At 44.3% G+C, this 23,741-nt stretch overlaps 1 pseudogene across 1 annotated transcript in view; it reads left to right on the top strand.

Moving 5' to 3' along the window:
• The first annotated feature begins 1,093 nt into the window (after positions 1–1,093).
• Positions 1,094–23,741, top strand: part of LOC143288640 (uncharacterized) — a 169,146-nt pseudogene continuing 146,498 nt past the window's right edge. The window contains exon 1 of the transcript XR_013056129.1: positions 1,094–1,214. The product of XR_013056129.1 is annotated as an uncharacterized LOC143288640, transcript variant X2 (transcript). The remainder of the gene's footprint in view (positions 1,215–23,741) is intronic.

The following is a 23,741-nucleotide window of genomic DNA, read 5'->3' as shown; positions in this document are numbered from 1 at the left end:
GGACCTCTGGCAGTCTCCGTGCTGCGTGTGGAGGGGGGAGAGGGGTGTAGTCAAGTCTTGTGCTTTGATTCAGTCCTGCCATGATAGTGTAGGGTCCATCTGACGTGTTATGAACAATAGTGTAGGTTCTATCTGATGTGTTATGAACAATAGTGTAGGTTCATCTGATGTGTTATGAACAATAGTGTAGGTTCCATCTGATGTGTTATGAACAATAGTGTAGGCTCATCTGATGTGTTATGAACAATAGTGTAGGTTCCATCTGATGTGTCATGAACAATAGTGTAGGTTCATCTGATGTGTCATGAACAATAGTGTAGGGTTCATCTGATGTGTCATGAACAATAGTGTAGGGTTCATCTGATGTGTTATGAACAATAGTGTAGGTCCATCTGATGTGATGTGTTATAAAGAATATGTGTGTGTGTGTGTGTGTGTGTGTGTGTGTGTGTGTGTGTTAGTGCGCGCGCCCGCACGTGCGTTTGAATGTGCACAGCAATAGATGAATGCGATGTGCCTCAATCAACGTGCTAATTGTGAATGCACAATGATGAAACCAGTGAAAAGAAGAAGAACAATGTTGTGTCTATTTCTCAAGGATAGTGATAGTTTTTACTGTGCTCGATTCAACACACATTTTTATCGTGTTTTTTTTTTTTTTTTTTGTTTTTTCTCTCTCACAAAGTTTTCTTTCATTTACTGGTGTTTTGGGGTTTAAAAAAAAAAAAGTTTTTTATGTTTGCTTTTTTAAAGACAGTTGCCAGTTTTCAAACGTGCATTTTGTGAACGTCAAAAATACGTGATATATTTTTGTTTGCTTCTTCTGTATTCCCTTCGTAAAAAAAAAAAGAAAAAAAAAAGAAAGAAAGAAAAGAAAAAATAGGGAAATAACGATGGGGAAGAAGGATGAAGTTATTTTAGACATAAAAGAAAGAAAAATGAAAAGGTGTCCCGGAGCTGATTCAAGACTTCTTGTGTTGGCAGTGTTTTGTGTTCGTTTATCGATTTCCCTCTGACCAAGCAGACAGCTGTTTCCGCCTTTACTCGAGGCATGCGCACCAATCCAAACTCATTTTCGATACCAAAACTGACACGCGGGACCAGAGAGTTAGAAGCAGACAACACATCCGCGTGAATCGCTTGAATGGAGCGAGGTTGGATGCTTCATATCGACCTGGTTCTGATTACCGCTGCGAGTGATGACAACAGGGAAGGTAATTGTGTTTCTTTACTGCTCGTAAGCTTGGTTTGACAAGCATGTGCCAGTTTTTCAGCTGACGTGCGCGCGAGTTGTATAAACAGCGTGGACGCAAACATGGGTGAAGGGTTTGGGCAGTGGCTGCTTTCCTTTTGCTGAACATCGATCTTCCCTGAGCTCTGTTTAAGAAACCGCCAACTCAACCTTCTCCGCTTACCCCTTTCTTTATCGAGGAAACGGACGTTTTGAAAACTGTCGGCACATATTATTGTTTTGCTTTGACATGCTGTACGCTTTTCGTGTGTGCTGGATCCATTTTGGTTTCGTGGTAGGCCTGAGTTGATTTTTCAGGCCTCTCCTGTATGGGTTTGTTTATTCATGATTATTCTAAATCTTTGTTTGACTATGCTGGTTTTCTGTTTGAATTGTATAGGCAGGGCAGTCACCCAGTGTCATATGCATGGTCGGCGTTGTATCATGAAATCTCATGAAAATATGTTGTCGCCAGCTGTAAGAGGCGGTAAATATTAGATCTGGATCTAAACTGTAATTGGTAAAATGGACGATGTCAAAACGCTTGGCGTGCGCGTGTTTAAACGAATACGCGTCTTTTTGTTTTGGTATGTTCTTTCTCTTAAGTCACAAGGTTTCCATGTTTCATTGTTTCACCGTTTCTGTCTGACTCTTCGCTTGCCTGTATCTCTGTTTGTTCGTTTGCCTGTATTTGTTTGTTTGTTTGCATATCTCTGTATATCTCATCCTGTCATTCCCTCTGTCTCTATGCCTCTGTTGCAAACAAAGTGGGGAAGGATGGCGAAAGTGTGCAAAATAATCATTCAAACAAGTAAATCAATTGGAGATCAGTTTTCCCTGACCTGCTTTTTGTCATGTTTGAACTTGATGCCGCGTACTTACCTCCAAAGCATAAGTAGTACTGTCTACCGATATGTTGTCTGTCTGTCTGCCCTTGTCTGTCTGTCTGTCTGTCTATCTATCTATCTATCTATCTATAACTACCTGCCTAATTAATTGTCTACGTGCCTGCGTATCTACATATCAGTCTTTCCAATTACGTAGTTATCTAAGTGTCCAGATCTGTGTAGCTAGTTATGCATTTTTATTTATCTGCTCTATGATGGTTTGTCATTCGTTCGTTTGCTCTTTCTTTAGTTTGTATACTCTTTTGCAAAGCACGTAGGTTTCTATACTACACAATGTACCCGGTGCCCGAACACACACATACCTGCACACGCGCGTGCGCGCGCACACTCTGACACACAGACACAACGGATATGCATGCACACACATATGCACAATCATTAGTACAAACACACAAAACACAGACGCACTCATACACAGTCACAGACAGATAAACACACACATACACACACACACACACACACACACAGTCACAGACAGATGGACAGACACACACACACACACACACACACACACACACACACACACACACACACACCGAAACAAACAAGAAACACACCACAAACCGAATCTTGAAAAAGAAAGAAAAAAAAAGAGAGAAAAAAAAGAGATCGAAACGGCAAGAAGGCACAAATGCCTATTGAGCTGTGAATATTTCAGACTTTGGACGTCAGTCACTGAGAGAAAAACAAATCTTAAAAATGTTAAGAGCGAAAAAGAAAATCTGGCACAATTTCCAGTCACTCCATGGACGATCAATTTGCAAGTGTGCATGTCAGTTGTCAGCTACCGTATTGTTCTGATGGAGTGGTTGTTCCATGCAGCGTGCATTGAAAGGACAACACAGTAGTAGTAATGCCACCGACTGGGAAGCGAGTGTCCTCGAGTTCGAGTCCCGCACGGGTCGGGATTTTTAGGTTGAGAGGAGTCTTGAGTCCTTCAAATGGATTCAAAGAAGGAAAGCTAATAATAGTTGTGTCCATCTTACTTTTTCTGCAGGTGCCGTTTAAAACAGTTGCCCTGGCGGTTCCGGGAATAATTACAGATTCATGACTTACTGTTCTTTCTTTGCATCACAGCCACGATGAGCGTCGTCCTCTATTCATACTACAGGGAACTGGTGGAGCAGCAGTCTGTGATTCTGGCGCTTGGCATGTAGAGATGCTTTGCATCTAGAGGTGTTGGATCATTGTAGAAACACCATGGACTTGTCTTTTGAAGGCTCACTGGTGTGTCCACAGCTTGCTTGAAATAGGGACGTTAGACCGTGATTTATCTGGAAAAAAGACACATGCGGTGTTCACCCTGGATCAAAAGATGTGGAGGAAGGGGAGAGAGACAGAGAGAGAGAAAGAGAGAAATCGAAAGTTCTTTCAAAGTATGCAGTGGTTCTATCTAAAGGCGATACAGCAAGTTAGAATAATTATTCTAGTTTGCAGATCAAGTGCCGTATTAAACCTTTGCTTTGCAGGTTATGGGTGCAATGGATTTCTTACAGAAGTAGCGATCAGTTTATACTGCTATCCTTCCTGTCATTTGAAAACAGCGAAAAACAGACTTGCTTATATAATCCTGAATGGCTATTTCCGGCGTTACAAAATAGTTTTTCTCAACTTTTTTTCTTTTCAATTACGAAACGTAAGCACGTTACACACACACACACACACACACACACACACACACTCAGAAATTCAGTATGCCCACGACCACCCTACTGCTGATCATTTACAACTATGTTGTACAGCAGCACATTGCGCAGGTCTAAAAGGAACCGTGCCTGAATGAGAGGGTGGAGGTGGGTAAAGGGTGGAGGTGGGTAGAGGGTGGAGGTGGGTAAAGGGTGGAGGTGGGTAGAGGGTGGAGGTGGGTAGAGGGTGGAGGTGGGTAGAGGGTGGAGGTGGGTAGAGGGTGGAGGTGGGTACAGGGTGGAGGTGGGTAAAGGGTGGAGGTGGGTAGAGGGTGGAGGTGGGTAAAGGGTGGAGGTGGGTAGAGGGTGGAGGTGGGTACAGGGTGGAGGTGGGTAAAGGGTGGAGGTGGGTAAAGGGTGGAGGTGGAGGTGGGTAAAGGGTGGAGGTGGGTAAAGGGTGGAGGTGGGTAAAGGGGTGGGTAAAGGGTGGAGGTGGGTAAAGGGGTGGGTAAAGGGTGGAGGTGGGTAAAGGGTGGAGGTGGAGGTGGGTAGAGGGTGGAGGTGGGTAAAGGGTGGAGGTGGGTAGAGGGTGGAGGTGGGTAGAGGGTGGAGGTGGGTAAAGGGTGGAGGGGAGGAAAACGACAAGGGGCGAACTGAACTTGGCCTCCCCATGTTCAGAAGATAGATGTTAATAAAGGATCATGCATATATAATATCCTGTATCGAAAAGTAGTTTGTGTGTTCAACGACTACAGTTATATTTCATTTTGAATCCGTATCAGCTCTTTTCCTTGCAGTGTTTCTTTTTTTACGTTTGAAAAAAAGAAAGAAAAAAGATTGGTTGTATGATCACTGATGTCGTATAAAAAGGCCCTAAAGTGAAGTGACATTATCTGTACGACTGGGTGTGAACCCTAACCAATGACGTGACCCGAGTGCCCCACAGCACTGACCCCAGCCGATGCAGTCATGTCTTGACAAAATCAGCTTTGGTCCATGAGCAGTACAATATCAGAAGGCGAGTCCGAACCAGATAACCAGAGGTCTCTTGCACTGGAATCCGGGGTAACGCGTCATTGTTTTACCTGAAACAAGTCACCAAGCCCCCGACAGCGCTAATAATAGACCCGCCCACACCACCTCACTTCTCAGATTGTACAGCGGAGTAATCAGGCCTGGCAGAGAGGACCTCGCCCACAGCACTGTCCTTGCGGGCAGTCAAGCCGCTAATGGTCTCATTAAGGACCCCACACACTGATTACCCACCAGTAATGAGGTTGACTTGACTGACCTCTACAGGGCTAGGCTTTTCCCTCTGCCTGGTTGGCCATCCTCTTCGCCGAGTTAACAGGTGCTGTTATTTCTTTCTTCCATTCTTTTGTTCTTTATGCACCCATGTACCTAACCCCATGTTCACTTGTGATCTGCCACGTAGGCAGCCATACTCCGTTTCCCGGGATGTGCTTGTGGACATATTCGTGTTTTCATAACCCATCGAACAATTACATGGATTACGGGATCTTTAACGCGCTTCTTCGATCTTCTGTTTGTATACGAAGATGGTAAGGGCACTGGCAGGTTGACGACCTGAGAGCGGAAAAGTCATCATCCTAAACTCCCCCAGGTGCCGATTTGTGCTGATAAGTCAGCTGTCTGGGATTGCAGAAAGGAAGGCGTTCTTGTAGGAAATGCAGTTGTTAATTAAACAATAGCGATGCCGAGTTAAATCACGAAAAGGACTCTATCCTGTTGCTTCTTTATACTTGTGGCTGTGTAAGTGGAATTACGCTGTTGTCAGCGAGCGTGTTCCGTCGTAATTTCTTCTTCGTCGTCGTCTTCCCCCCCACCTCCCTTCCGTACCCTCCAAGCAGAATCACGTGGGCTTATTTTGGATGTAAAATTTCTGTTGAACTTTTTGAATTTGTAATAATTGTAATTTGCATATCTGATAAGTTAACTGCCGAGCATAGATGCAACATGTACTGAACATTAAAACTAACGTCAGCGATTTTAAAATTGTGACTTCAAAGGCTTACAGTTACAGTCATAGATTCCTTGCTATTATTTGGACAGAAAAGAAGAAGAAAAAAGATGTATTCCAAAGAATAGGTGTGCTTCCCGATATACAAGTGCTGGAGTTGTGTGACGTGTTTCAGGTTTCTGATTTGAATAGTGCAAGATGACCACAACAGCACGCAATGTGTATCCGTTTTTGCATGTCACAGATTCTGTTTTTTATTGTCTTCTTTGTATTTAAGTGGAGACATGTTTGATTTTAACTCTCTCTGCCTGTATTTCTGTCTGTCTGTCTGTCTCGGTTTCTCACTTTCTCACTCGCACGTTTGATCTTACGGTTTTTGTGTGTTTGTAAGTTTGTATTCATGCGCGTTTGATTGTGTGCCTGTCAGGGAATTACAGACCTAGTGTATAATTATTTAACATTTCCATGCAACTTGCATCCCTTTTCCTTCACCTTTTCTTCGCCTATTTACGTGCGTGTGTGTGAGTTAGTATGTTTGGACATGTGCATGGGGACATTATGGTTTTATCACAGACCTGGTAAACAACAACGACAACAACAAAACACATACCTAAAATTGTGGTTACTTTGTGATTTCATTCGCATTAAATGATAACCTTCCATAGTTCCTGCTTTGAGAGTCTGCAGGCCGTCAGTTTCCATGGCATCTTTTGTGTGGCGTGTAACAGGTACCCCCAGATGTTCAGTTTATTCCATATGACGTTAAGTGGAAGTGCCGGCAAATGAAGAGAAGGTGTTTGATGGTTGTGGTGGTTGGCGGGGATCGGGGAGAAAGTGGGGCGGGGATGTTTGGGACGAGGTCGATATCCTTAGTAGGCAACACTGATCGATTCTGCTTCCTTCAGCTCTGTGAAGTCATTGTGAGGGCGCCGCACAGAAAAAAACAACTATTCACCAGATTTCTCCAGGTCTGTTGGCCATGTGTCTCAAAGCCTGGATCTCTGTGTAAACGGTTTCCCTGTCCATTCTGCAGTGTTATCACTCCTTGTTTTTTTTTCCTTCTGTCTTCCCCTTTGTCTCCCTCCCTCAGCAGTCCTGGGAGCATTGTTTTAGCAAGCCCATACGATCTTTTCACGTGACGTACCAATTGCTTGACTAATGTGAGCAGGGGTTCTGGCAGTGTTGGAGATTTCCTTCCTTGGGAGCGGTGGCCAGTAGTAGTGACTGGGTCCATGGCGTGGGGCACTGACGATTACAAAGATGAAGAAAAAAAGAATTAAAATAAATAAATAAATAAAAAAAGACAAAAAAGGTGTATGTTCGGCAGTCTGCAACATTAATATTTTTTAGTGTAACATACGCGCAAAGAAAAGTTTCTGAATATGTGACACGCTACGTTTGCACGAGTGCATGCGTGCGCATGTTTTTTTGTTTCTTCTTCTTCTGTGTGCTTCTGGAGTGCACAGAGCAAACGAGTGCATGCGCTCAAAGGTGTCCTTGCACATACGGTCGGATATGTATCATTACTACTTATTCCTTAAACGACAGGCAAAATGAATTCGAACCAAGAGAGAGAGACAGAGAGGCTGTCGACAAAACTAACAATACGAGTGAGCTGACAATTAGTACACCAAGACTAATTAGCTAAAAGAATGATGTGTCTTCATGGTTAAGTTTACAAGATACCATCGTTATTCCCCCAGCTGTGCAGTGACCGTTACAGTGCACTGTGTATTTCGTTTTTAACTCTGCAGCTCTGATGTTGTTTGCTTTTCAAAGCGGGTTTCAGTCTTCAGAAGGAATTGAACAGTTAGTTGAATGCAGTGGTAAAAATGAAAATGGTGGTGCTGTCATACTCATTTCGTGGTGGGGGGTGGAACAAGAAATCAGCCTACAGACCTTCTTTCTCAGTTAGACCTGTTGCTCCGGAAGAAGTGATGGCAGGAATCGGACTAGCCAACAGCCGTAGCACTACAATATACGAGCAAAGATTTGTTGTCATTTTGATGTTTGAATGCATTATATTGTGCAGCGCGGCTGTGGATGTTTCGGGTGGATGAGCGATGTATGGATTCAGTTATGATGATGATGATCATGATGATGATGATGATGATTAGTAGTAGTAGTAGAAGTAGCAGTAGTGGTATATGTGTGAATGCATGTATGTTTTATGTATGGTATATGGCATAGATGTAACGCGTCCGCATAGGAAGCGAGAGAATCTGAGCGCAGTGGTTCGAATCACACAGGCAGTCGTCAGTATTTTCTCCCCCTCCACTAGACCTTGAGTGGTGGTCTGCACGCTAGTCATTCGGATGAGACGATAAACCGTGGTCCCGTACGCAGCATGCATTTAGCACACGTAAGAGAACCCACGGCAACAAAAGGATTGTCCCTTGCAAAATTCTATAGAAAAATCCACTTCGATAGGAAAACAAATAAAATTGCAGGCAGGAAGAAAAAAGATAGAAGTGTAGCGATGTCATTGTAGCAACGCGCTCTCCCTGGGGAGAGCAGCCCGAATTTCACACAGAGAAATCTGTTGTGACTGCTGCAGTAGATATGTTTCGTGTTAAAGCCTTGTTCTACATGCATTTATGTGTACACTTACGCACTTCAGATCAGGGTAAATTGCCTTGAAATAGTTAACGTGATTTAGTTTAACGTCTTTTCACTAAAAGTGATATTAGACGAGGGTTGGAAAAAAACAAGAAGAGACAAAGCCTTCAAGACTCACTTGTGCTTCGCGCTTTATCCAGTACAGGAATCAGGAGGAGAACAAAAAGATAAATCGTTGAAAAGTTCTGTATCAAATGTGATTATATAATTATAATTATATGTATAATTACATGTTATGAGTATGTGTGTGTGTGTGTGTGTGTGTGTGTGTGTGTGTGTGTGTGTGTGTGTGCGTGCCTGCCTGCCTGCCTGCGAGCGAGCAATCTATCAGTGTGCTTGCGCACGAAGAGGACAAACCTGACTTGACCTGTATAAAAACCTTCGATCTGGAAGTTGCCAACACATGTGTGTGCTTGTGTTTGTGCGTGCGTGCGTGCGTGTGTGTGTGTACGCGCGTGCGTGTACCACAATATGATTTATGAGCATTTCAACACACCCGCGCTGACACTCAGAACGCGCCTCTTCCAGTACAGAAGATTTAGGGTTATTACATTATTTTAAATTAGTGTGTGTGTGTGTGTGTGTGTGTGTGTGTGTGTGTGTGTGTGTGTGTGTGTGTGTGTGTGTGTGTGAATGCTGTGTGGCATTAACGTGCACGTCACAGGCCGTTCCTTTTTGGCCACATAGTAGTGATCTGTTTCCCTCTCTGTCACCTGTCAGACTTCTTCATCTTCATAATCAGATCAGATCATGATGAAGTAAGATGTCATCAAATCGGGAGCTAATTGAGATGTAATCAGATCAGAACTAATTAACGTGTGCTTTGAGAAACCTCACATGAAAGAAAGACACAGAGAGGTGCGCGCATGCGTGTATGTGTGTGTGTGAGACAGAGTGAGACAGACACAGAGAGAGGGAGGGAAGAATAAACGTCCATAACTTCTTTTTTAATTGATGAATTAATTAATTGATGTTTGCAACGAAGGTAAGCATTTTACAGTGCAGTACAGTGCTATGCAGTACAGTACAATACAGTACAGTTCAATGCAACGCAGTACAGTGCAATGTAGTTGCAGTGTAGTTCAGTACAGGGCAGTCAAGTACAGTACAGTAAATTGACCGGACACGAAACAAAACGAGAGAGCACAGTACCGCACATGACAGCAAGCACCACACTGCATTACACATCACAGCACAACACAACACAACACAAAACAAGAGAGCACAGTACCGCACATGACAGCAAGCACCACACTGCATTACACATCACAACACAACACAACACAACACAAAACAAGAGAGCACAGTACCGCACATGACAGCAAGCACCACACTGCATTACACATCACAACACAACACAACACAACACAAAACAAGAGCACAGTACCGCACATGACAGCAAGCACCACACTGCATTACACATCACAACACAACACAACACAAAACAAGAGAGCACAGTACCGCACATGACAGCAAGCACCACACTGCATTACACATCACAACACAACACAACACAACACAAAACAAGAGAGCACAGTACCGCACATGACAGCAAGCACCACACTGCATTACACATCACAACACAACACAACACAAAACAAGAGCACAGTACCGCACATGACAGCAAGCACCACACTGCCTTACACATCACAACACAACACAACACAACACAAAACAAGAGAGCACAGTACCGCACATGACAGCAAGCACCACACTGCATTACACATCACAACACAACACAACACAAAACAAGAGCACAGTACCGCACATGACAGCAAGCACCACACTGCATTACACATCACAACACAACACAACACAAAACAAGAGCACAGTACCGCACATGACAGCAAGCACCACACTGCATTACACATCACAGCACAACACAACACAAAACAAGAGAGCACAGTACCGCACATGACAGCAAGCACCACACTGCATTACACATCACAACACAACACAACACAAAACAAGAGAGCACAGTACCGCACATGACAGCAAGCACCACACTGCATTACACATCACAACACAACACAACACAAAACAAGAGCACAGTACCGCACATGACAGCAAGCACCACACTGCATTACACATCACAACACAACACAACACAACACAAAACAAGAGCACAGTACCGCACATGACAGCAAGCACCACACTGCATTACACATCACAACACAACACAACACAAAACAAGAGCACAGTACCGCACATGACAGCAAGCACCACACTGCATTACACATCACAACACAACACAACACAAAACAAGAGCACAGTACCGCACATGACAGCAAGCACCACACTGCATTACACATCACAACACAACACAACACAAAACAAGAGCACAGTACCGCACATGACAGCAAGCACCACACTGCCTTACACATCACAACACAACACAACACAACACAAAACAAGAGAGCACAGTACCGCACATGACAGCAAGCACCACACTGCCTTACACATCACAACACAACACAACACAACACAAAACAAGAGAGCACAGTACCGCACATGACAGCAAGCACCACACTGCATTACACATCACAACACAACACAACACAAAACAAGAGAGCACAGTACCGCACATGACAGCAAGCAGCACACTGCCTTACACATCACAACACAACACAACACAAAACAAGAGAGCACAGTACCGCACATGACAGGAAGCACCACACTGCATTACACATCACAACACAACACAACACAAAACAAGAGAGCACAGTACCGCACATGACAGCAAGCAGCACACTGCCTTACACATCACATCACAACACAACACAACACAAAACAAGAGAGCACAGTACCGCACATGACAGCAAGCACCACACTGCATTACACAACACAACACAACACAACACAACACAAAGCCAAACCAAGTCACAACACAATGCACTGTTACGCATCGCAACCCAACCCAACCCAAAGCAACGCACTGCACCGCAACGTAACCGGCTACACAACGCACCTCATCGAACCCTATCGCACTGCGCAGCACACGGTAGTCGTGGATTGGCTGGCATGGAGGGGGGAGGGGGGGGGGGAGAAGACCAGAATGAAAGAAAAAAAAATAAAAAGGAGGGTCAGCTTTCATTCCAGTCAGCACGTTTCCGCAACAAAAGGCCCTGATAAACCACCTATTGATTCAGCCCCACGGAGCAGCCGGAATGTTGTGGGGGTGGGGGTGGGTGTGGGTTGAATTAAAAAAAACACCACCTCTTTTCTCCATCAGTAGATGAAGGGAAAGTGTAGCGTTCCCTTGATGTGAATCTGCAGTTCTCTCTGTCATGCAAATGTGTGTACATGCGCGTATGCAATATCTACACATTCAAATGAGCGCGTCAAAGACAGAGACTCACACACACACACACACACACACAGTCTAATATCACTTACAGTGAAAAGACGTTAAACTAAAGAACGAACGAACGAACGAACACACACACACACACACACACACACACTGTCCCCAGCCCTCTGACAAAAGGGAACTTTTTTTCTGTGTCACTTGGTCTCGTTCTGCTGACGGATAAAGCGTTCCTGTCTGATCAGGCGTGGACCTGAACACCAAATCTGAACATCCAGTGGTCTTTGATCTGATTGATTTCTCGTGGTCTGAATCCGCATAATTGACTTAATCTTTCTTTGATAAAGAACGGTGTCTGTTCTATCCATCTTTTTCGCCGCTGTGTTCGTTTGATCGAGCGAAAATAGCGAGAGAAAAAAAAGAAGAAAAAAGATTCTACAACCAGTCTAAAAACCATTCCCTTTCAAGTGATCTCTACATTATCAAGACAGTCCATTCCATAATCTGTGTTCTGTTGATCCACATCTGTTCCTTTCGTGCATGCTTTGTTCGTGCATGCGTGCGTATGTTCTGGCGTGGTTTATGCATGAGTGATGTGTTATCAAAAAGCGATTTAAGATGTTTGCAAGTATTGTATGATTATAACTTTATTGTTATTGGTATTAGTATTCTTGGTGTTATTATTATTTATTCTTTGCGTAGAACTAAGAAACCTTTTTGGTACTTTGAAGGTCAGTCTAGTCTTCTTGTTATTCAAATTATGGAAGCATAATCTCTTCTGATACCTACTGGGTACCGACAGTACAAACAGTATTCACACCTGAAAATTTCCTCTTTTCTACCACTCTCTTTTGTTTTTCTGGTTGTTTCCTTCTCATTCTGTCGTTTCGGTCTTTGTTTCGTTTTTTATACTTTGTCCATTCACATGTACTGTTGTATTTACCTGAAAACTGAATATATTTCTGGTCTTTTTCTTGACACACTTTTTCTAGAAAGCATTGAACATTTTTGTTGGTCCTTTTCTTGATAGTGTGTCTTAATTTGCGCGCAGGACGTGTGAGGTGCGTTGGCAATGTCTGGCTTTGTATGCCTGTTATCACTATACAATTTTATGAAATAGCGTAGAATTATGCTTATTTTCAAGTGAATTGTTTCTTTAATGTACTGATGACGTCGTCAATGGCATGTCCTAGATGTTATGTGCAAACATGTGTTTGCGCCTTACTTCTTTCCCGGGAGTGGGTTGCATGAGCGAACTTAGTAGTGCTAAGTTTGCTTATCGTTAAGAACATTCCTTTCACTTATCGTTAAGAATATCCCCTTTGCTTATCGTTAAGAACATTCCTTTCGCTTATCGTTAAGAACATTCCTTTTGCTTATCGTTAAGAACATTCCTTTCGCTTATCGTTAAGAACATTCCTTTTGCTTATCGTTAAGAACATTCCTTTTACTTATCGTTAAGAATATTCCTTTTACTTATCGTTAAGAATATTCCTAACTCCACGGTAAATTCCATATAGTTGGGAACACTCTTTACTCGAAGCAAACGTAGCGCTGCAAAGATCGCTTCATACATGTCGGCCCGGGTGTTTTATTCATTTGTTGTATTTGTTTTGTATTTTCAGGTTCTACGAGGCAGATATTTACATTTTTTTCTTTTTTCTTTTAGGAACAGCATACTGATCTGATGCAAACATTATCTGATCAAATCATTTGTTTCAGGAACACAATTCTGATCCTGTGCATGCGTTATTGAATACAGTCACTTATGTCAGGAACAGAATTCTCATCTCATGCATACGTTACCTTATCCAATCACTTGATCAGGAACAGCATTCACGTCCGTTCATGCAACAGAACCACAATCGTAACTTTCATTTCGTTGGCTTCTGTGTTGTGTTTTTTCGTGCAAGATATGTGTGTGTGTGTGTGTGTGTGTGTGTGTGTGTGTGTGCGTGCGTTAGTGTGAGACAGAGACAGAGAGAGGGAAGGGAGGTGTGGGAGGGAGAGCTGTGAGTGTGGGTGGGACGGGATGGTTGTGGGGCCAGATTGTGCGCCTGGCGACCAGCTCATGTGCGCGCGTGAGTACATATTAATCCGACTCCGTGTTTTCCAGCTCTGGTTACAATCGTTTACTTTTTGTTGTTGTTGTTGATTATGTGATTTATTTCGCTCCTCTGTCCATCAGTTTCCCTTGTGACTGGCATATGGCCCAGATCAATAAAATCATTCTGTTTTTCTTGTTTAAACGGTTAATAGATAGGTCCATTAAAAAACAAGTCGTTGTTCCCGCCTTGCCATGACTGTTGGTGGCGTGTGTGCGTGCATGCGTGCACGTTGCTTGTTCCATTTTCCAATGGAAAATCTTGAACAATGGTAATATACCGCATACATGAATAGGTTACCGTCATTTGATTATTCCAACATTTATCTCTGTATAGGTTGGGTCGATAGGAATGGTGTAGTGGGGCAAAAGCAGGAGTCCACGATTTAGCAGCGCATCCAAATCCCATATTCACCACTATTTTCTCCCCCTCCACTAGATCTTTAGTGGTGGACTGGACGCTAGTCATTCGGATGAAGAAAAAAAAACCCCGAGGTTCCGTGTGCAGCATGCTTTTAAGGCACGTAAAAGAACCCACGGCAACAAAGGGGCTGTACCAGTCACAAATCTGGATTTTTTTTTTTTAAATCCGGTTTGACAGGAAAAGGAATAACCTTGTAGGCAGAAAAAAGTACAAAAATGGGTGACGCTCTCACTGTAGCAACGCGTCTCCTTGGGGAGAGCAGTCCGAATTTCACACAGAGAAATCTGTTTTGACATAATACTCTTATTATGTAGCCCCGCTACACAATATAATACAATACAAATAATAATGATAATATGACAACAACAAGAAGATGGAAAAAATATTTCTACATTTTCAATAACCTTTCTCCACTTATCAATTTGTTTATCTATTCGTTTGTTTGGACAGTTGCTTCAGTCGGAAATGGACTTGTGTTATGTTCACAACAAGTAAACTGCAAGCGGTTTCCTATTATGGCACTGTGCTTCAGCCAGTCAGAAAGCACTGTGATCAACTCCGTCAGGCACCATGTTCAGCTTAGCCAATTAGAAAACACTGTACTCACATCATCCAGTTAAAAAGCACTGTGCTCAGCTCCATCCATTCAGAAAACACTGTGCTCAACTCAGCCAGTCAGAATATTAAACGGAAAGCAATAAGTGAACAACAAACAAAACCAAGGCTAAGGTTATGCCCCTAACCCCCTCCACCCGCTCTACAAAAGCAAGCAAAATCCAAAACCAAAACCAACCAACCAGCAAATTCAAACAAACAAATGAAGGCAATGTAATTCCCCAAACCGTGAAAAAACAAAGAAAGAAAGAAAAGGACAAACACGCAAGCGCGCAATCAAACTTAAACACCTCCCACCCCCCTTCAGAAAAACATGGCAAGATGAGATGTAGTAATGGCCGACCTCTGTGCGGCAGTGACACTGCTTGCTGTATGTAATTCTCCACGGCTCCAGTAACTGCCAGAACTGGGTCCCTGATGGCTTGCGGGTCTTGACCTCCGACCCCCCTCCTCCCCCTCCCCAACACCCTCCCTCTTCATTCATCACACTCTTCTCACTGATCGCCTGGGCAGTTTTGGGTGGAAGCGGAAATGAAATGATTGGTGTTTGTCGTGTGTGGCCGGCATAGTCGTCCCTCGATCCATCAGTCCCTCTTCCCCTCCCCTCGCTTGAATGTGAGAAAAGCTTAGCGAGGGTGGCGTGAATATTCCGAAGGATGGAGGACCTCAGCGTGTCCAGAACGACATATGCTGTGCGTGGCTCGTTAGGCTTTGGGGAGTTGGGCTGGCTGAAGGGATGAGGCCGTGGTGAGGGTGGAGTGTGTGTGTGGATTTGAGGACTCATGATGGAAGAGAGCCTGGAGTGTGTGCCGAGAATCCATAGGGAAAGGAAGGAGTGATGGGTTGGTGTGGGGTGGGAGGAGATTACATGGCTAGAATAGCCAAGGTTTTACAATTCCCACAGCGCTGGTGATTGAATATCTGAAGTAAAAAGTGTAAAGATGAGAGAGAAAAGACAGACTGGTGGGGGTGGGGTGAAAGGTATTGAATATCTGAAGTAAAAGTGTAAAGATGAGAGAGAAAAGACAGACTGGTGGGGGGGGGTGGGGTGAAAGGTATTGAATATCTGAAGTAAACAGTGTAAAGATGAGAGAGAAAAGACAGAGACTGGTGGGGGTGGGGGTGGGGTGAAAGGTATTGAATATCTGAAGTAAAAGTGTAAAGATGAGAGAGAAAAGACAGACTGGTGGGGGTGGGGTGAAAGGTATTGAATATCTGAAGTAAAAGTGTAAAGATGAGAGAGAAAAGACAGACTGGTGGGGGTGGGGGTGGGGTGAAAGGTATTGAATATCTGAAGTAAACAGTGTAAAGATGAGAGAGAAAAGACAGAGACTGGTGGGGGTGGGGGTGGGGTGAAAGGTATTGAATATCTGAAGTAAACAGTGTAAAGATGAGAGAGAAAAGACAGACTGGTGGGGGTGGGGTGAAAGGTATTGAATATCTGAAGTAAAAGTGTAAAGATGAGAGAGAAAAGACAGACGGGTGGGGGTGGGGGTGGGGTGAAAGGTATTGAATATCTGAAGTAAACAGTGTAAAGATGAGAGAGAAAAGACAGACGGGTGGGGGTGGGGGTGGGGTGAAAGGTATTGAATATCTGAAGTAAACAGTGTAAAGATGAGAGAGAAAAGACAGACTGGTGGGTGTGGGGGTGGGGTGAAAGGTATTGAATATCTGAAGTAAACAGTGTAAAGATGAGAGAGAAAAGACAGACTGGTGGGGGTGGGGGTGGGGTGAAAGGTATTGAATATCTGAAGTAAACAGTGTAAAGATGAGAGAGAAAAGACAGACTGGTGGGGGTGGGGGTGGGGTGAAAGGTATTGAATATCTGAAGTAAACAGTGTAAAGATGAGAGAGAAAAGACAGAGACTGGTGGGGGTGGGGGTGGGGTGAAAGGTATTGAATATCTGAAGTAAACAGTGTAAAGATGAGAGAGAAAAGACAGACTGGTGGGGGTGGGGGTGGGGTGAAAGGTATTGAATATCTGAAGTAAACAGTGTAAAGATGAGAGAGAAAAGACAGACTGGTGGGGGTGGGGGTGGGGTGAAAGGTATTGAATATCTGAAGTAAACAGTGTAAAGATGAGAGAGAAAAGACAGAGACTGGTGGGGGTGGGGGTGGGGTGAAAGGTATTGAATATCTGAAGTAAACAGTGTAAAGATGAGAGAGAAAAGACAGACTGGTGGGGGTGGGGTGAAAGGTATTGAATATCTGAAGTAAACAGTGTAAAGATGAGAGAGAAAAGACAGACTGGTGGGGGTGGGGGTGGGGTGAAAGGTATTGAATATCTGAAGTAAACAGTGTAAAGATGAGAGAGAAAAGACAGAGACTGGTGGGGGTGGGGGTGGGGTGAAAGGTATTGATTATCTGAAGTAAACAGTGTAAAGATGAGAGAGAAAAGACAGACTGGTGGGGGTGGGGTGAAAGGTATTGAATATCTGAAGTAAACAGTGTAAAGATGAGAGAGAAAAGACAGACTAGTGGGGGTGGGGTGAAAGGTATTGAATATCTGAAGTAAAAGTGTAAAGATGAGAGAGAAAAGACAGACTGGTGGGGGTGGGGGTGGGGTGAAAGGTATTGATTATCTGAAGTAAACAGTGTAAAGATGAGAGAGAAAAGACAGAGACTGGTGGGGGTGGGGGTGGGGTGAAAGGTATTGAATATCTGAAGTAAACAGTGTAAAGATGAGAGAGAAAAGACAGACTGGTGGGGGTGGGATGAAAGGTATTGATTATCTGAAGTAAACAGTGTAAAGATGAGAGAGAAAAGACAGACGTGTGGGGGTGGGGTGAAAGGTATTGAATATCTGAAGTAAACAGTGTAAAGATGAGAGAGAAAAGACAGACTGGTGGGGGTGGGGTGAAAGGTATTGAATATCTGAAGTAAACAGTGTAAAGATGAGAGAGAAAAGACAGACTGGTGGGGGTGGGGGTGGGGTGAAAGGTATTGAATATCTGAAGTAAACAGTGTAAAGATGAGAGAGAAAAGACAGACGTGTGGGGGTGGGGTGAAAGGTATTGAATATCTGAAGTAAACAGTGTAAAGATGAGAGAGAAAAGACAGACTGGTGGGGGTGGGGGTGGGGTGAAAGGTATTGAATATCTGAAGTAAAAGTGTAAAGATGAGAGAGAAAAGACAGACTGGTGGGTGTGGGGGTGGGGTGAAAGGTATTGAATATCTGAAGTAAAAAGTGTAAAGATGAGAGAGAAAAGACAGAGACTGGTGGGGGTGGGGTGAAAGGTATTGAATATCTGAAGTAAAAGTGTAAAGATGAGAGAGAAAAGACAGACTGGTGGGGGTGGGGGTGGGGTGAAAGGTATTGATTATCTGAAGTAAACAGTGTAAAGATGAGAGAGAAAAGACAGAGACTGGTGGGGGTGGGGTGAAAGGTATTGAATATCTGAAGTAAACAGTGTAAAGATGAGAGAGAAAAGACAGACTGGTGGGGGTGGGGTGAAAGGTATTGATTATCTGAAGTAAACAGTGTAAAGATGAGAGAGAAAAGACAGACTGGTGGGGGTGGGGTGAAAGGTATTGAATATCTGAAGTAAAAGTGTAAAGATGAGAGAGAAAAGACAGACTGGTGGGGGTGGGGGTGGGTTGAAAGGTATTGATTATCTGAAGTAAACAGTGTAAAGATGAGAGAGAAAAGACAGACTGGTGGGGGTGGGGGTGGGGTGAAAGGTATTGAATATCTGAAGTAAACAGTGTAAAGATGAGAGAGAAAAGACAGACTGGTGGGGGTGGGGGTGGGGTGAAAGGTATTGATTATCTGAAGTAAACAGTGTAAAGATGAGAGAGAAAAGACAGACGTGTGGGGGTGGGGTGAAAGGTATTGATTATCTGAAGTAAACAGTGTAAAGATGAGAGAGAAAAGACAGAGACTGGTGGGGGTGGGGGTGGGGTGAAAGGTATTGAATATCTGAAGTAAAAGTGTAAAGATGAGAGAGAAAAGACAGACTGGTGGGGGTGGGGGTGGGGTGAAAGGTATTGAATATCTGAAGTAAACAGTGTAAAGATGAGAGAGAAAAGACAGAGACTGGTGGGGGTGGGGGTGGGGTGAAAGGTATTGATTATCTGAAGTAAACAGTGTAAAGATGAGAGAGAAAAGACAGAGACTGGTGGGGGTGGGGGTGGGGTGAAAGGTATTGATTATCTGAAGTAAACAGTGTAAAGATGAGAGAGAAAAGACAGACTGGTGGGTGTGGGGGTGGGGTGAAAGGTATTGAATATCTGAAGTAAAAGTGTAAAGATGAGAGAGAAGGTATTGAATATCTGAAGTAAAAGTGTAAAGATGAGAGAGAAAAGACAGACTGGTGGGTATGGGGGTGGGGTGAAAGGTATTGAATATCTGAAGTAAACAGTGTAAAGATGAGAGAGAAAAGACAGACTGGTGGGTGTGGGGGTGGGGTGAAAGGTATTGAATATCTGAAGTAAACAGTGTAAAGATGAGAGAGAAGGTATTGAATATCTGAAGTAAACAGTGTAAAGATGAGAGAGAAAAGACAGAGAAACAGAGACGGGTGGGGGTGGGGTGAAAAGTATTGATTATCTGAAGTAAATGTGTAAAGATGAGAGAGAAAAGACAGACGGGTGGGGGTGGGGTGAAAGGGAGGAGCTTCGGCTTCAGTAGACTAAAACCCTCCCATTCTCAAATGGATGTCCGAGGATAAATTTGGATATACTTTCAACATAGGCGCAGAAGGTGAATGTAGAGTACTGTTTCTCTCAGGAGGAAACGAAGCCAGTTATTCCACCCGAAGGTTTAGAATATCAATGTACCGTTCTGTAGCATGTGAATATCGGTGACTGTTGTTTGCCCAGATGGTAGGCTTACAACACAGGGTGTGAATATTTCCCCCCCATTTTAACTTGCAAATTCGCATTATTCCAATGGGATAAGAGAGAGAGAGAGAGAGAGAGAGAGAGAGAGAGAGAGAGAGAAACAGATTAACATTCTAGGAGATAGCGCAAGCATTCATTCGGGAGGTACATTTTAGATCGACATTCCTCCTGGGAATCAATTCATATTACGCGTTCCTGGGTGTGGTTGTGTATGGTATTCAAGATGAACGGTGTAAGAGTAAATATAGATTTCATAGCTCTTCAGATGGAGGTGAATTAAGATTATCTCTCCTCCAGGATGTACATTTCTGATAAGCATTTCCTCAGGAGGTATGTATATATTATTATTCCTCAGATAAGTAAAATGAATTAGCAATCTACCAGGACGCGGATGTGATCAGCAATCCACCAACGCATAAATATACTTAGGTATGCGTCCAGAAAGTAACTGTACATTTCCATTAACTTTCCTACAGAAAGTAAATCTAACATACGTTAGGGAGGGAATTTTTGATTATCATTCCAGGGTGTGATCATATGTGGAGGGTGGTCGGGGGTGGTGCGGGTGGCACGGATTTTGGACGGCAAAAGGGAGGAAAAGAAATCACCATTCCTCCAAGAGGCTTTCTTACAAGAAGTAAATATTGATAGCGTTACTCTGTAGGATGGATTCCAGATTCTTCCAGTGGGACTAGGAGGACATTTTGTGGTTGTTGATTCATTTGAAGAAAGTACAAACAGAAAATAAAAAGACAACAGACTGAAAAAAAAAACACAAAAAAACAAAACGAAATAGTTTTATAATTGGGCATCAAACAATGAAATATAGATTACGCAGTGCCATTGATATGGTGTATACATATCATCATATCGCGCTACAACCACATAAGAAAGTCAGATTAGCATTCCCTCAGGAGATACATTCAAATGAGCGTTCATAAGGAGTTAGATTAAAACCAGTATATCTGTATGAGGTAAATTTCACTTTTGAGTGTCTCCAAGGAAGTGAATCATTTGCGTTGCTCCAAAGGGGGAAATGTAGGGCACAATTCCATTAGGAGATGAATCGTTTGTATTCCTCCAAGGGAGGTCAAGTGCAGAATTCCAGTAGGAAGTGAATCTGACATACTATGACCCAGAAAGTAATTCTGTTCCCCACATTGTAGATTTATGAAACATTGTCTCAAGGGGAAAAAAACCAAGTCAGTGCTTCTGAAGGAGGGTACAGTTTGGTACAGGGTCTCCGACAGGATGACTGTCAACACAGGATGCCCAGTCACTTGGAGGGTACATCTAGACTACTGTTGCAGTGGAAGATAACTCGTGAACACCCCACACCCTCTCTTTCCCAAACAAGCCAGGAGGATATCGCTGAAGAGTATGATTGTCAGTCGTGTCCGACTTTGACCACCAGAACTGCAGAGCAGGCAGCTGCTGTCCTGACTATCTTTGCTAGAATTTGATTACAGTGGAGAGTGTCTTGCCTAAAATACACCCCATCCTTTCGGCCAGGAAGGCTTTAGGACTGTCGGCGTTGGGATGATCTCCAAAAGCCAGTTAGCCCCCAAGACTGCAGCATTAAGAGCCGCAATCTTGCCTTCTGGCTTTGAGAGTCATAGTCCTTAAAAAACAACAACGAGCAAACAAAAAAGGAAAAAAAGAGAGTGAAAACCCAAGCTGTAAATGAATTGCCAATGCAGCGAAGAAAGCATTGATCATACACCTCTCAATTTTTTGTTGATCCAGCTGTAAGCTGTCAACCTCTGATAGGAACCGGGCACTTATCTGAGTCACACCGCCACTATCAACAGCACGAATGACCACAGTAATCACAGTGCAAAGTGACACACTGTTAATGCTGCCTGAAAAAGGGGGTGCGTAACAAGAGAGCTACGAGACCAAGTTTCTGGTCTTCCGATTGAATCCAGAAGCGGGGCATTTTTGTGTGTTCATTTCTTGGGAGATGTGTGTGAAGCCACGCTGCCCCGAAATGCTGCACCTTACACAAACACAAGTGGCCCCAGTGTTCGGCTAATTGGCTCTTCGCTTTCTCGGTTTCGCCTGCAGTGACAGTCCCATGGATAGGCTGCATTGAACACTGAGGAAACACGAGAGGTTCATACTGACCAGTGGCTCTCTCTCCCCCCCCCCTGTCTCTTTCTGTGTGTGTGTGTGTGTGTGTGTGTGTGTGTGTGTGTGTGTGTGTGTGTGCCTGTGCTTCAGTTACAAACAACAACAAAATAAAATAATATATACATCTGTTTAAAGGAAAGGGGAGAGAGAAGCTGCTGTATAGATCCAACGCGCCGAAGAAACAAATCCAAATGAATATACACATAAAAATCACGTCTTCCTGAATAATAAACAATCGAACTTTATAGGTAAATCAGATAGCTGAGTCATGAATATTTTATGTTAATTACCAGTTGAGGCGTACATGATATCTAATTGATTCATTCTTGTGCATTCCCTTACTGCATATTGGAGACAGAAAAGACAGCCATAAACGTTAGTTTATTATCGGTTTTTAAAACCATGTTATACTCAACGAGTCAGTGATTCTGTCCTCCACCAAAGTGCAGCAGCACCACTACCATTTCGATATAACCCCTCTCTTCCTCCGCCCCCTAGCCCCCATCTTTTTCCAACACCCTCTTCCTCTGCACGTCCTTTCCATTTCTGTCTTTCTCCCCCTCTTCCCATTCTATCTCTTTTCTCTCATTTAGTTTCTTGTGTATCCCCTTCCCTTTCCCTGTTTCTCTTGCACCGCCTTCTCCACCTCCCTTTCCCTGTTTCTCTTGCACCGCCTTCTCCACCTCCCTTTCCCTGTTTCTCTTGCACCGCCTTCTCCACCTCCCTTTCCCTCTTTCTCTTGCACCGCCTTCTCCACTTCCCTTTCCCTGTTTCTCTTGCACCGCCTTCTCCACCTCCCTTTCCCTCTTTCTCTTGCACCGCCTTCTCCACTTCCCTTTCCCTGTTTCTCTTGCACCGCCTTCTCCACCTCCCTTTCCCTCTTTCTCTTGCACCGCCTTCTCCACTTCCCCTTCCCTGTTTCTCTTGCACCGCCTTCTCCACCTCCCTTTCCCTGTTTCTCTTGCACCGCCTTCTCCACCTCCCTTTCCCTCTTTCTCTTGCACCGCCTTCTCCACTTCCCTTTCCCTGTTTCTCTTGCACCGCCTTCTCCACCTCCCTTTCCCTCTTTCTCTTGCACCGCCTTCTCCACTTCCCTTTCCCTGTTTCTCTTGCACCGCCTTCTCCACTTCCCCTTCCCTGTTTCTCTTGCACCGCCTTCTCCACTTCCCCTTCCCTGTTTCTCTTGCACCGCCTTCTCCACCTCCCTTTCCCTCTTTCTCTTGCACCGCCTTCTCCACTTCCCTTTCCCTGTTTCTCTTGCACCGCCTTCTCCACTTCCCCTTCCCTCTTTCTCTTGCACCGCCTTCTCCACTTCCCCTTCCCTGTTTCTCTTGCACCGCCTTCTCCACTTCCCTTTCCCTCTTTCTCTTGCACCGCCTTCTCCCCTTCCCTTTCCCTGTTTCTCTTGCACCGCCTTCTCCACCTCCCTTTCCCTCTTTCTCTTGCACCGCCTTCTCCACCTCCCTTTCCCTGTTTCTCTTGCACCGCCTTCTCCACCTCCCTTTCCCTGTTTCTCTTGCACCGCCTTCTCCACCTCCCTTTCCCTCTTTCTCTTGCACCGCCTTCTCCACCTCCCTTTCCCTGTTTCTCTTGCACCGCCTTCTCCACCTCCCTTTCCCTGTTTCTCTTGCACTGCCTTCTCCACCTCCCTTTCCCTCTTTCTCTTGCACCGCCTTCTCCACCTCCCTTTCCCTCTTTCTCTTGCACCGCCTTCTCCACCTCCCTTTCCTCTCCTTCCCTGCAACCAGCCCCTCCTTTCCCTGTTTTCATTTCCCTGTTTCTCTTGCACCGCCATCTCCACCTCCCTTTCCCTGTTTCTCTTGCACCGCCTTCTCCACCTCCCTTTCCGTGTTTCTCTTGCACCGCCATCTCCACTTCCCTTTCCCTGTTTCTCTTGCACCGCCTTCTCCACTTCCCCTTCCCTGTTTCTCTTGCACCGCCTTCTCCACTTC

This window comes from Babylonia areolata, chromosome 12 (assembly GCF_041734735.1).
Source record: "Babylonia areolata isolate BAREFJ2019XMU chromosome 12, ASM4173473v1, whole genome shotgun sequence".
Taxonomy (NCBI): Eukaryota; Metazoa; Mollusca; class Gastropoda; order Neogastropoda; family Buccinidae; genus Babylonia; species Babylonia areolata.
This window is presented reverse-complemented; position numbering and strand designations above follow the sequence as displayed.